The following is an 11,565-nucleotide window of genomic DNA, read 5'->3' as shown; positions in this document are numbered from 1 at the left end:
ATGTATAATGTATAGTTTTACATTAAAGAATCTATTTCAGATTGTGTAATATAAGATAATAAAAGAAAAAGAAAATGCATGTTCATCGTTGTATTAAAAATTGTTCACATTGCCTACAGTGTTCATATTGTTCCTACCGGTTTCAAACCGCAGAAGATATTCATGATAATAAAATTGAAAATGGAAATGGGGAATAACAACCCGACAAAAAAGCAGACAAAGACCGAAGGCCACCAATGGGTCTTCAACGAAGCGAGAAAACTATGCACCCGAAGGTGGTCTTCAGCTGGGCCCTAGATAAAATTTTGTACTAATTCAGTGAAAATGGGCGTCACACTAAACGACAAAACATATTAATGAACTAAAAATTAAAAAACCATAATCAAAATCTCATACACATCAAAATAATGGATAACAACTGCCATATTCCTTACTTTGTACAGGCATTATTTTAATGTAAAAAGGAGGGTTGAGCCAGGTTTTATAGCTGGCTAAACCTATCACTAGTACGACAGTCGCGTAAATTTATATCCTATTGACAACGATTTGTGAACAAAAAGAAAACCAGACATAATAGGTATAAAGTTTAAATAGGGGTACAGTAGTCAATATTTTGTTAAAATCTTAATCACTATAAAAACAAACAAATATGTAACAAAGAAGGAAGAAGGCATAAAGGCACAGCACAGTAGCCAACATGAAAGACAAGAATACAAAAGATTTCCATAGCACAATAACACAATAACGGGATTTTTAAGTACAGAGTCACGTCATATGTAACAAAGAAAGTTTTAAGAAACTCATAAAGGTAAATAGACAGATCACATTAATAGAAATGAAAGGCAAGAACAAATAAAGATGTATCATAGAACAATAACACAATGACGGGAAGTACAGAGCCAAGTCAAATGGATATCACAAAGAACAGACTAAATAGTAAAAGTGATCTTCATAAGGACAAATAAAAGATTAAATATAAAATTGAGAAAAATTGGGGAATGTGTCAAAAAGAAAACAACCCGACCAAAGACTGGAAAACACATTGTTAAGATGATAAACTATACTTCAAGACCATCGTGTACTATTTGTGATGTTGATACGGAATGTTTATCAACAAGATCATGGTATCTTCCAATGAACATTTTTAGAAAAATGACGAGACGTTCATTGACATACCCCTGGTTTATCAACTTTCTGCTCAGACGCTGGTGACGTTTTACAAAGTCTGAGGAGTAACTGCAAGCAGGTGACGTTTTACAAAGTCTGAGAAGTAACTGTAAGCTCTTGGATATATAATAAGTTGGGAAATGTATATCCCATATGCAGGTGAACTTGGTAAATTGCTAATAAGGTGGGGGGATTGATAATTTCAAAACTAAAATCGTCTCATTTGTCATAGATTCTGGTACTAAAATCACCGTTAGTCAAATTCGAAGTATTAGTCTAAAGATGAATTGGAGGTAGCCGTGTCTTTTATTTCTTTATGTCTAGTTCTTGGGGGTATATTAATTGAAACCAATCCTTCTAATATGACGTCCTTATTACGCTTTGTAAACAAAGCCGTGTTCTAATGAGCACAAAATATGTTTGACACATGCGCACGAACTTACTGTTTATATTATCGTTATTTCCATCTTTATCCTTTAAAATATATACATTAAAGCAGCTAACATAAACTTTTATTATATTTTTTTTATGAAACAACGAACAAGTTGTGAAAAATGAACACCATAATGTTGTGTCAAAGGATCATCACCATCCAAAAAGGGAAAATTAACAATGGGAAGCAAAAATCGTCCCATTTGTCGTAAATTTTAGTGTGCGGTTTCCCGTGTAAAACTGAAATATCTAAATATTGGAAAGGACAGTTATTACCGTTTAAATTTGATACATTTAAGGTTCCTTTGGGTAATTTCGGCAGTATTGAAATTTCTTGGTGATTTAACGAAAAAATGTCATCAAGATAACGGTTAAGTGTTATTGAATGTATCAATGAACATTTCAGGAACTCAATTTTCGGCTCTCCCTTGACACCATTTGCGAGTATGGTCTTGAGGAAACGATGATAGTCCGTCGGACGGGGACGATAAATGGCTGACCCGTGTTAAGAGAGAGCCATATCTCTTGCACGTTAAAGACACCCTTGTAGATTTCGAAAAAGAGTAGGCTAATGCCGCTACAAGGCAGCACTCGCACCCGCAAAGTGGAAAGGGATTAATATAAGTTGTAAAACTTGTTTCCCAATCCACTATAAATAAATATGTTTAAACTAATGAAATGCAATTTAGACTGAGTTTGGTCATAAACTGTGATTCATAACCGTACAAAAACAAGTCTGCTATTAGTTTGGATGTCGTCTGCTGCAACAAAATGGTTCTGTCTACATAAGGTTCGTGTCTTTTGGGGTTACAACTGTTGTTGCCAGAGCAACTGCATTTTATAGTTTCAATAAACCCAACAAAAAAGACAGATAATTTAACTGCTAGACAAAGAAATGTGAATTATTGAATCAACCTACACTCGGGAAATCAAATTTTCCCCCAATGCAATGTTGCAGATGTTCATGTATATTCGTAAATTAAAATATATATATATTTTAAATTAATTTCACTTTCAACCTAAACTAATCAAATTCTTTCATTGGGGATGCTGGGAGGAAACATTTGAAGGTCTATTTTTTCTGTCAAGTTTCATCCTTAAAGAGGGAGAATAAATTCAAGAGTATTCCCTGTTCCAAAGACATGATAATTTTAACCATAAAATATCTCAATACGTTTATTTTTTATAACAAAAACTCAAGAATACAGTGGCATCATTGCTAAAAGGTTGCATCAGTATTGATTCTATAGAGCTACTTTAAAAGTTCTTTAAAAAAAAATGGTAAACTCCAGAGCTCACAACACATCTAACGAATGTATGTTACAGTGTTACAAGTGAGGGAAGTTTGTTGTGGCTGCACGGAAATTTATTTGGATAAGCCATTGGCATTTAGCTAAAATCCCTAAACTAAAAGGAATCTAGATCACAATAATACGTAAATTATGATTACTGAACTCATTGGTACTATGAAATCATGGTCACTCCAAATAATACTTAATACATTTCAATCGTTCGAAGCGCTTTTTTTATAAACTCATTCAAACTAAACATCTGAAAGAAAAAAAAATCTTTTGACATAATAAAACGCAACGGGTCTTATTAGAGCAGCCAACTTGTTCTAAAGTCAATTTTGTCAAGGGAGTTGCAGTCTTTGTTAAAAACGCTGGCTATCGGGTATATGGTATGATATCCTATAGGAGACTTAAATTAAAACTTTTATTGGCAAAAACTGCTAAAAAGCAGATTCATCCGAATCAAAGAACTGCGCGTCAACTAATTATGGTTGTGTTGTGATGTCTTAGTCCGTTTTTGTATCATTTTGAATATTTGCTTTGGACTAATCTTATATTGAATACCATTTTACTGTTTTACTATAAATTTATTTTCTATTAGTATTGAACACGCTCAGTTCAATATACCTACCTCACTTGACCCAATCTCTGAATCTCTCTTTAAACAAATCTTGTTTTGAAAAATCAATTATTTTTTAGGACGAATACAAAAATAGAAGAAAAAAAAATTTCCCCCACAGAGAAAGTTGTCAAATAAAGTTGATGCTATCTATAAATTATGCATTAACAACAACCTTTCAAATGGAGACAAATTCTCTAACTTTGTCATTTTTTGCTCGGATTGTGATGAATTATAGACAGTGCACTAAGGTTACAATACTGTCTGAACACGATTAAAACTCTCTTTAGTTTATTTGATACATATTATATGAAAAAGCTTGGTGAATTATGGTAGCGAAGTGTAGGAATGAAACTTTTCACCTCATTTTTAAAGAGGATTTTGAAAGTAAAAAAAAAATACTACAAATTACGCATATGTTTCATTGTATGTGCAGAATTAATGTAAAATGACGAAATGTTGTTCTAAACTGACAATTACGTTTTGAAAAAATGATATGCAGAAATGCTAGTCTTTGAGGCTAACAATGTGAAAATTAAAATAAATTGAATTGGTCATATTAATTATTATAATGATTTATTATGTAATTATGGCTGATGTAATGTTTGGTTGACACAAAATGTTTTAAATTTAGATGCTTCTCATATGATAGCTATAAAGAAGTACCGTGTACATGCATACAACTTGAACATTGATACCGAAAGGTTTTAAAAAAAAAATCTGTTTGAATATGTTATATGTGCAACTGTACATTTTTTGGGGGGATTGGAATATCATTTTATGAATGTATTTGATCGATAAACAATATTCGTATGGCTTTTAAGACCCTTATTATTGGGGAAATCCATCAGGATTAAATTGATAAAAAAGAACTTCGTTGATATTAGTTTGGGATGAATTTATGTATCGAAAAAAAATCGTAATTAGCGAATGTGCATGTTGATCATAAATGACCATAAATGTTTCTCGTTTCTCTTATAGATTAAACGTGGTTTGTGTTCCTGATTGAATGGTTTTACATTAGTCATTTTAGTATACCCTTTATGGCTTGTTGTTCGGTGTGAGCCAAGGCTCGGTGTCGAAGACTGTTATTTTACCTTTAGTGCCGGGTTTACTTTTACAGTTTGTGACTTGGATGGAGAGTTGTCTCATTGGCACTCATACCACATCTTCTTAAATGACTATATATACTATGTGTAATAAGATGATTAAAGATTACCACTTAGTTATTCTCTAAAAACATTTGAGTTATTTTTCTATTGTTTGATTTCATTTAATTACTGTGACATGTTTGATATTTTCTTAATTCTTTCGTGTATGTCATTCAGTTTAATCTAATGATAGGATTTGTACGTACTAATAACATGTATATATTACATCATGTATTCGTGACGTAGTTTATAATCCTGTTATTATTTCCTATTGTCTAAATACTCTCTAGTCTTACCTATATCCTTTTAGTCTATTATATCTAAATATCTGATTTATGTAACATGGTGTAGTTATTATACAAGCCCCCACGCTACATGTCTTTTCGTATGAAATGTGATGGTGTTAAACAACGCATTCAGAAAAAAATCTGCAGAACTGAATTTGACTGTTTTAAAGTTAGCCTTTAGTTGTGTTGTCGCTGTAATAAAAATACCGGCCATTCATGAATTTTATAGTTTGTTGCGGATTTTTTTTTAAAGAACCGGCATAATTTTCCCAACTTAATTCAAATCAGAGATATATATAAATACAGTAATACCAAGGATTTGTAAAGTTAGTAACTATACAAATCCTTGGTAATACATATTATAATATGTCTCTGTTAAAATACAACTGACAGCTAGCCGATAAAAGAAGAAGAAGAAATGCAGTGGCGGATCCAGAGGGGGGGTTCCGGGGGTCCGCACCCCCCCTTTATTTTGGCCGATCAATGCATTTGAATCGGGACATATGTTTGCACCCCCCCTGCACCCCCCCTTTGCCCTGGGCTAGCACCCCCCCTTTCGAAAATTCCTGCATCCGCCACTGAAATGTTCTTTTCAGGGAATCACAATCTTGTATTAATGTCCCTTTACAGAGTCTTTACAGTTAATAAGGAACGGCACACGATTTGATTAATTTCCTACTGAAATGATTTTATAATGTTTAACGAAATAAGAATAAATTACCCCCCCCCCCCTAAAAAAAAAAAAATCCCAATCAAACTTGAAGATCATATGGTTTATCCAGTATGATATTAGCAACTTTCTTAATTGCATTAAAATTGTGTGCTTTTGAATTGTTTTTTTTTCACAATCTGGCAAAACTAAATGATATTTGAACTAGAGATTGTATTATATGTCTCTGTTTGAACTAAGCAGGTAGTCGGAATATTAAGTGTATAACAAGGATTTTGTTTATAATAGTGATAAAGCAGAAAGCCCATGGCCAGGTATTTGTATGATGTATATTTAGAAATTTGGACATTTTAAATCCAAGCATTTTAATTGGACTATCTGAAAACAAATGTCACGAGTTGAACTTAATTTTAGAAATTTGACAAAGAGGACAGGTAACAATCGTATTTGACGTCATCAGACAGGTGAGAGTATCGAGAAGTTAATTTGAGAAGGGAAACCCCCTACAAAGTGACATCACACGAATTCCGGTTTATCGGTGAACGAGGCAAGAAGAATCAAACTAAATAACAAGTTGAAGAAAAGTTTACAGGACAACTAAACCAGCTTTTAATGAGAGTCAGGTAAAAATACATTGAAACATGTGAATATAAATGCAAGTGATTTGTAAAAAAAACCTGTTTGTTTGTAGACACTTCGAGGCAGTCATAGACTGTCATGAAACGAGTCATTTTCAATATTGTCATGTAACATGTGTAACAGTGTTTTCGAAATTCTCATCCCTGCAAACACTGTGTACGTCTCAGTTGATATTGATACGTGCATATCTAAACTGTAAGGTAAGTATTTGATAGTAGAACAGGTGCTTGCTAGGGTACAGGATTTGGACAAGGTTTTTATACACCCGTTTACATGACAAAAAAATATTACACAAATATAGCATTTGTATGAGGTCGATACAAGGATATATATTGACCTGAAAGATGTATATTGACTGAGGACGAAGTCCGAGCTCGATATACTTCTTTGGGTCTATCTGAGACTACTATAACACATGTGTTATAGTAGTCTCAGGGTCTATATATCCTGTATTGACCTCATACAAAGGCTATACATGTATTCATAATATTATTAATTTCCGACCATTGTATCAAAATCGTAATTTGATAATGTTGGATTTTTATTGATATCATATTGTCTCATCACAAAGTATATCAATTTTTAGATATTCTAAAAATAACCGTGCTATAAGCTTTTTGCTGTGCAATATGCTTTTTGCTATCCACCATTTTCTCTCTACCTTCGAAAATATAGTTTAACATGTGATTATTCCTAAACAAAATCAAATTTGTTAAAATATATGAAATAAAAATATAAAGAAATTTCGTCTCCGCCTGTTTTTGGTCAACACTTTAGACATTACCTCAAAAACCGCTTCAACCAATTTGCATAAAACTTCGGTAAATTTTTATACCCCTGTCAAAATTTTGACGGGATATCATATGGTATGCAAATGTCTGGCCTCTGTCTATCCGTTGTAAACATGTCGCACCCTAACTGGAAATTTAATATAGTTGTTTCTTATGATGGTTAAACAATCTGTTTTCTTTTTGTGAAAATAAGTTTAAAGTTTAGGTGGTTGCCTATCATTGCTTACAACCTCTTCATTTGAAATTAGGTCATAGATGGACAGTTGTCTCATTGGCAATCATACCACATCTCCTTATTTGTGTATGGCCTTTATATGGGTGTGAATAATGTCAGAATTTTAAGTATTTATATGCCAGTTTTATGTTTCTGAGTTTGTATTTATTAAAAATTCAGACAAAACTCAATAATGCTTTCAAAAACAACAATATCGAGTTGTACTTTAACTTTATAGTTTACTTATATTTAGTGTTTGTGAAACTATATTCATGCAAACCGCAAGTACATTTTTGTCTAGTTTACTGGTAAAATAATAAATATCAATGATTTATTAACTTAAATAAATTATTGTAAAATTATTTAAAAAGTGTCTTAAATTGGTTGTATTTTAAATGCTGTCTACAGTTGTAATAAATCAGTCTACTTAAATGGAATAAAACAAAGTGTCACATTTAAATTATAATATTTCTGCTTAGTGATTCATTAAAATCTTTCCTCCGAGAAAGGAGTTAAACAATTCCAGGTAAATAATGTTTTGGATTTCTCATTCAGGGGATTTTTTTTGTAAATCTTGCAGATAGATATATTGTACTACATTAACAATGTAAAAATATATAACAGGGGCAGATCCAGCCAGGATCCACCCAGGATAAAGGGGGTCTCATTGGGGGGTTCCGATCCCGGATCCCGCTTAGTGTTTTGTCAGATTCCCGTATCCCGCTTACACTATGTACTTAGCAATTCTCATTATTTTGTCATTTCCCCGGTACCGCAAGACCTCATTTCCCGTTTTCACGACACAATAATTTGACTTTCACGTTTCACGCTTACAAAAAATTGGCAATCCTGCATCACGCTTAGACCCCAATGAGACCCACGATAAAGTTGGTTGGGGGGTTCCAACTACATGTCCCATACAACTGCATTGATCGTAAAAAAAAAAGGGGGGGGGGTTCCAATGCCCAGACCTCCCCCATTCTGGATCTGCCACTGTATATTTGATTATTACCACAAAACACAGATCAAGTTTGAATTTTGGTGGTGTTATTTTAACTGTTTAATCTGAAATATGCATGAATTGCAAATGTATTACATGTATAACGAATCCATGCATTATGAATTGTTTCTTTTGGACTTTTTGTAATTTGGATTTATGGATTCATGATCATGAACTTGACAGCTACATGTAATGCTCTTTTAAAGGCATAAAAAGTATAACATGTGATTTATCTTCAACTACACATTATTATAGTCTGATTTGATTTTTAAAGAATCAATGAAAATAAAAGTTACATTGTGCTAAACAGTCTCTCTTGTAGATATACTATAGGTGGATCTAGGGGCTTTTTATATAAATGTAGGGTATCACTAAAGCATGACTAGAGTTGTCCATTGGCCCCCCTTAGGTCAGTCAGTGGAACTCTAGATCCTCACTGTATTCAACTACAGTCGATTCCACTTAATTGCATACCGCTTAATAGCATAATTCGGTTAATTGCATACTTTTCTCCTGCACAAAACCATTTCCCATTCACCTAATGTTAAATTGTCCGGTTATATGCATATTAAGGTCAAGGAACAGTAAATGGGCTATGTCGCAGATTTTGCTAAAAATTTGCATACAACCTTGGCTCGTTGAACTACAACTGAAAATCGAAAAAATAATACATTTATCTCTTTTATTATCTGAAAAATTGCAGATTGATTTCTTTAAATATGGGTGAATATTTGTATAGAAAGCACATAAAATCGGCGAAAAACCTTCTAAAATTTGTCTTAAAATCGCCAAATCTCTAATTCTACTCCATAGATTTTTCTTAAAAAACTATATATTGTTGACACATAAATTTATGTTTTAATGATATTAAATAATCATAGGGTCACCGAATTCGTTTTTTGTCTAATAATCAATTTGATACCCTGTTTGTAGTGAAAAAGGTCAAAAATCAACGTTTATACGGCCTGCAACGCGATAACGTTACGATTATTTCGACGTTTTGTTGGATTTTTTCACAAAGAACGCAACTTTGAATGATGTATACCGTAAAAACGAAGTCGGTGACCCTATCTTTATTTTGCATCATTATAACGGGAATTTATCTATCAACAACATTTAGTTTTTTAAGAAAAATCTATGGAGTAGAATTAGAGATTCGGCGATTTTAAGACAAATTTTAGAAGGGTTTTCGACGATTTTATGTGCTTTCTATACAAATGTTCACCCATTTTGTAAGAATTCAAACAGTAATATTTCAAATAATAATTGAGATAAATACATAATTTTTCGATTTTCAGTTGAAGTTCATCGAGCCAGAGTTGTATGCCAAATTTTACTGAAATCTGTGACATAGCCCATTTACTGTCACTTGACCTTAATATGGTAAGCTTGTTCCTGGATGTTTTAATATTTATTTTTCAACCTGAAAGAAGTTTCAAAATATGTTTTTACTCATTATCACAAAGTTGTGAAGTATACATGTATTACAATGTGTTAATAAAAAGTCAAAACAAAAACTTAAAGATATGATATGGAGACTGCATACATGTACATTAGAAAAAGTTATTGTCTAATTGCTAATCTCATTTTTCTTAGGAGTTAACTAAATTGAAAAGGTATTGATCAAAAGATTTATGATTTTTTTAATACATGTACATTTTAGTTTATAATTTTTTTTAACATTTGGGATTTAAAATAAATACATTACAGGAACTATAAGGCCTTCTTGGTTAGGTATTACTTGCTGTATATTGTTCAATAACATCCCGTTAGGAAATTTTCCTGGATAACAAAGGAATGCGGTTTATTAAATTATTATTATATTACTAAGAAGATAGTTTATTTTATATAGAATGTACTGTGCCGCGCACAACACTATCTATACCAAAATACATTGTATGAAAAGTGTAATGAACCGCTCAAAACTTATAATACCAAATAAACATGGTATTTGTTAAAAATTTCCAGCACAAGAAATTATTCAAATTCTATAATTAAAAATAATTCCAAGTTCAAATAATAGGCTGTTTAAACCAGACTCTAAAGATCAACTTTTTTCTTGCTGTTCTTCTCAAAGTTACATCATGGTTTGTAACTCTGGTCTAATGGAAGCAAATCCATTATGGACTCAAACATATATGAAATCTGTTCAAACTTATAATACAGAATGCATAAATATAGGGGGCAATTTTCATCTAACATATACCGGTATATAGAAAACAATGTATTTTATTTCATCAGAGTTGTCTTTCTTTATTTGAAATAACTGCATGAAGAGGACTTTATGTGTTATAATTAAGGTTGATGATTTTATTCCTCTCTTTAGGTATTAGTATTTTTTTCATTATTTAACTCCTGTTAAACATAAAAATTTCCTAGACCTACAATGTATATGTTTTTCCAATTGAAAAGCATTTCTCAGCAGAAAAACACATACTTGATGTCTGTGTGAAAATCAGACTCCAACTGAGGCATCTATTGTTACCTTTTCTGTTCCTCTGCCTATCCCATTTTGGTTTCTTTTAAGTTGCATCAGTTTCCATTTACTTGGTCATGGAAATTTGGATAGATTGTAGAAAACCAAACAAAGGTTAGAAGATAAACTTTGTCCCTATGCCCCCTCCTTTTAACTCAAAAAGTTTATTAAGTTTGTTTAATCCTAAATCAACATTTAACCATCCCACTACTGTAATGTATTCTGCTCCATTAATGGTAAGATATACAAAATCAGGGGCAGATCCAGGATTTCAAGTTAGGGGGGGCACAATTTTTAATTTTTGGAGGTTTTTTAAGGTAAAATTATTGAAATATTCTTCTAAAGGGGTGCAATGTTGATATCTCGAACTATTGTGTGTTAAAATTAGCGAGGAATTAAAGTTTAAAGCTGAAACAGCCTTGAAGGCCGTACGGTGACCTATAGTTGTTAATGTTTGTGTCATTTTGGTCTTTTGTGGATAGTTGTCTCATTGGCAATCATACCACATCGGCTTCTTTTTTATATCAATCCACACCTGACAACAATCTACAGATAGACGGGCGGACAGACAGACGCAAAATGAGACGAGACAGATCACAATTGCTCACCAGACCAATATGTTTTTCAAAGTCCTGTTTTACTTTTTTGATTTTCGGAGGTCGTGCCAGACTTAACTGTGTTCGCCATAAACAACTAAAATCAAAATAAGATGCATTTACGCAGTTATGTTTATTTTCTAGGGATCCAAGCATACAGTAATACGGTACAGATTTCGGCTAAATATTTAGGTTGCAAATGAGAAATAAATATAGACACAGAGATACAAA

General features: G+C 32.4%; 1 protein-coding gene across 3 annotated transcripts in view; it reads left to right on the top strand.

Moving 5' to 3' along the window:
- The first annotated feature begins 6,032 nt into the window (after positions 1-6,032).
- Positions 6,033-11,565, top strand: part of LOC134718225 (protein kinase C delta type-like) — a 69,202-nt gene continuing 63,669 nt past the window's right edge. For 2 of the 3 annotated variants that reach the window (XM_063580721.1, XM_063580728.1), the window contains exon 1: positions 6,033-6,241. The gene's annotated coding sequence lies outside the window, so the exon portion shown is untranslated. The remainder of the gene's footprint in view (positions 6,242-11,565) is intronic. The other variant, XM_063580740.1, reaches the window with a different exon arrangement.

The sequence above is a fragment of the Mytilus trossulus genome, chromosome 1 (assembly GCF_036588685.1).
Source record: "Mytilus trossulus isolate FHL-02 chromosome 1, PNRI_Mtr1.1.1.hap1, whole genome shotgun sequence".
Classification (NCBI taxonomy): Eukaryota; Metazoa; Mollusca; class Bivalvia; order Mytilida; family Mytilidae; genus Mytilus; species Mytilus trossulus.
Note: the sequence above shows the minus strand (reverse complement) of the source record. Positions and strands in the feature narration are given on the sequence as shown.